We start from the raw sequence: 4,064 nt of genomic DNA on the forward strand, positions 1-4,064 counted from the left end.
CAAAACACCAACAGGTGGGGTAGTGCAGGATCCATTTTAGGCACTAAGGGTTATCTTAAAACTAAAAAAAAACCCAGCTTTGATAATTAGGTATGTAGCTGGGGTCAGATTGAATAACGATGCTTGAAATAGTGCTTTTTCCCATATCATACCATATTTAGACATTAGGCGTTCAGTTAGAAAAGCTTAAGTCAGTCATGCAATGTGCTACGCATCTACCCACCTGGGTTGAATGGAAATTGTTTATGCTGCCACCACCAGTTTCCCAGGTGGCAAAACATGGTGCAACATTGTGGAAACTGTGTTGTCTTCTGGGCTTTACTCCTTAAAACTAGAAGAGCCATGAGTTCAATAGCAGCACTATTGTGGTCTTGGCACCCCTGTTCTCTTGTGACATTAGGTCAAAGAACAGAGAAAAAAGACTGACACCTTTCACAGCATATTTCCAACTGGGTAAACTAAGCATTGTACAACGAGAGCTACTGTCTTGTGTGATCTTCTGACAATGGGTGGTGGTGATGGTAGTAGGAGTACAAGCAGCTTGAGAAACAGCACTGCAGAGGGACAGAAGGTGAGAAACCATCGCATAAAGTAGAGATGGGGAATATGGCCCTCCAGATATTGTTGGACTGCAACTCTATCATTAGCAAAGAAATCAATGAAATTTTAAAACTTTGTTATCCTAACTCAGAGACTGAAGAATGTAGACTGAACCTGTGTATGTAATTTTAAGCAAACACATTTCAGAGAAATGTGAACAAATTCTTGGTTGTGACAGCGTTCATATCCCCAAAACTGTTATATGAATGTGCAATTAACTATTCACCCAACAATCCTTGGGCCAAAAATCTGAATCCAGAAAGTCCAAACTGGACCACCAATGTTGGGGAGGAGAGGGGGGACGATGGGAAAAAATCTCCCCTATGCTCCTGATGGCTTCAGCCTTCTCTGTCCCATAGCCAGTTCCATGTTAGCAGGAAGGATGACCCTAATTATTTTCTGGAACAGCCTTTAAATTAATAGAGACAAACTGGTAGTCAACTAGAGGTCACCTGTATGACTTTCCTCTTGCCCCAGGAGTAACAGTAGCATGCTATCATAATAGCCAGCAAAAACTCAAGATACTTATACGGAGGCATGGAGCCAGCAAGTTTTCCTTTAGAATGAGAGTCACAGCATCATAATATTAGGAGTGGTCCAGACCTGTGATCAGCTTGCTAGTCTATTCAGTTTCTGGCCACTGTAATACAACTTTAATATTTAAAATCAATAGATTGGGTATGTTTTGAAATCAAGAACTGCAAATCCATTTTAGGATGTCTGAAAACTCAAACATTCGTACCTGTGTGTCAGCAAAACAGTTCATCTATTTTGAAATGGAAACAATATTATATTTTGTTATTTCCTAACAGTGAAGCCATTAATATAGTTTATCATAAGCACTTGTGTGGCGGCATAGCACATCAGAATCATATTCATTAAAATGTTTCTCTTAAAACCGTTTCATGCAACAGGCCAACCAAACCAAATGGGAAACGGTAATAATTTTATAGAAAAGTAACCTTCTCCTTTTTGCATTTTTACAAAATGTTACCTACTGTTTTTTTATGACTGGTCTTACGCACTTTGGAAAGTAATTCATCAACTTTAAACACAAATTATTCCTGAGGAAGGGCTTATAACTGCAGTCCAGATTTTGGATGCCCAACAGATGATGATGCACATACAAATAATTTCAAAATGAAAAGGTGGCAGTGCTGATGGTCACAACCAGAAAACCCAGGTCAGAGCAGATTAAAATTATGATCACAGCTACAGTATGCACACAAGACAGGATAAAATGCACTGCAGAACCCAGTTGTGTTTTAAAACAGTCTGATTATATAGTGAATGTGTAACAGAAAAGCATATCCAAAGTTGCAAGAGTGGACTTCTATTTTTACAATAGAACTTTATCTTCATCTTCTCTACTCTGCAGCTTCCTGTGCCCCTGCGCCCGCCCACCCCTGCTTTGGAGGATCCCACAACCCCTGCGAGCAGATTTGAAGGATCATAGGATGCTGCAAGGGGGAATCTATTCTGCAGATACATATGAATCTGTCAGGGGATCATGCTAGATGGATACCACCCACTAATGTTTTTGTGTTTTCATCTCATCGAGACTCATATACAATTGTGATTCCATTGAAAAAGACTTCCAGATTTTCAAACACAGGATTAATATTCTTCCACCCAAATGTAGATCAAGCAAAGAGACATAACTAAAAGTGGCCCAAACACATAGACTATTAAGGGAAACCTGAATATGAATACTATTGAAAATTGAGAACAGAGTTTAATTTAGACAGAAACCCAACTAAATTTAATAAACAGATATCCTAAAGCATGTGCCATTCATCAGAAAGTTCCCCTTTATAATTTCTAGGCTGGGAAAAAAGCTCTTTCCTCATTTAATAATGGTTTCAAGTAGATTCCAATTAAATCACAGTTAAAGATTTAAGATTTTGCAGTGACTCCCATTTAATATAAACATGAAATTTTATTATGAATGTTTGCTTGAATTACAGGGGTACAAATATACAGAAAATGTTATTTTGGATCTGTAATGACCCCAGTGGTAAAAAAAGAAACCAAGTACCATGTTTGCACAATTTTGTGTTTGAGAGTTCTCTCCATGCAAAGATAGATAAATTATTCAAATTTGCATGACTTATACAAGTCACAGAAATCTGCTTTTCTTGTTAGAATTTGGGTTATTCTGGTACTGAATTCTTTATTTTGACTATGAATTCAAAGGTGCAGGATTATTAGGTGTCCTTTGTTGCCCAAGGCCTTAAGATTTGTTTAGAAGTGGTTTAAAATATTGTTTTAATGTATTGCAAGCCTATCTATGACCACAGTTCTATAGCTATTTCTTTAGGTAAAGTTTGTGACGGAGTTTGCTTTTTTAAATGGGAAACACACTACCTTGCTCCCTATGAATGAAAAGAAAAAGAACGATCTGATTTCAAAAAATAATACCAAACAAGTTTAAGGCTGCAACCCTATATCCACTTACCTGGGAGTAAGCCACATTGAACTCAATGGGATTTACTTCTGAGTAGACATGTATAGGATTATGCTGCAAATGTCAGAAATTGTGTTAACAGCTCACATAATACCACCATTCAATTTTTTAAAAATACAACTCCAGCCTAATGAATGTATCTAAACCTCTGGTCTGCAAAAAAGGTTCTTAACATGTTACTACTATTCATGGCAATGAAAAAAATTGTATACCAATTTCTTCTCAAGAGAAGATTCACTTGGGCCTTCAGGAATATGAATGCTATCTTTACAAATATTGTTAGGAGTGAGGGGGTTAAAGCTTCACCTTTCAAGGCACAGTGCGAATCGTTCTTACAGGCATTCAGTTGGCTAGAGAAATTAGTGTCCTAGAATTTACTTTTATCACCGAATTTTGTGAATAGATTTTATAAGAATCTTTCAGAACAAAAAACAATTGTTTCATAATGAAAATCCACTATTATCTTCCTATATTGATACAATATGGGTATATATATTTGTTAGTTACCTTTATTCTTGGTATTGAACGGTCAACTTTGCATCTTGTGGGACCCTCTTCCTTTTATTGTAACACGTTTTATAGAGGAAACTGGCCTTTAAAAAATTATCAGCCATACTAACTGCCAAAGAATTATTATAATTAAAATGAAGTTTTATACTCAAGTGCAGCTGCCTTCATATCATGCGCATTTACTGGAGAGCCTCAAACTGCATGTGGAATACCAAAGATTGTAGCTGTATTGATTTGTTAGTTCTCATTGTGCCTGCATTCTTTCAAAATGCCCTCCATGAGTCAAACACTGAAAATAATGAATTTTGGTGCATTTGAACGTAGTTTAATTACTTGTGTCTGGAAATATCAGATTGACATGCTTCCACCCTTATTGCAAGCCTTAAAATCTTCACCAAGACACATTGCCCAGTTGTGATCTCTTGTTACATTCATCTGTTCTGTTTTCAAAGTACAAGATACACCAATGCTAAGAATAATCAACCTC

Source organism: Elgaria multicarinata, chromosome 5 (assembly GCF_023053635.1).
Source record: "Elgaria multicarinata webbii isolate HBS135686 ecotype San Diego chromosome 5, rElgMul1.1.pri, whole genome shotgun sequence".
NCBI classification, from domain to species: Eukaryota; Metazoa; Chordata; class Lepidosauria; order Squamata; family Anguidae; genus Elgaria; species Elgaria multicarinata.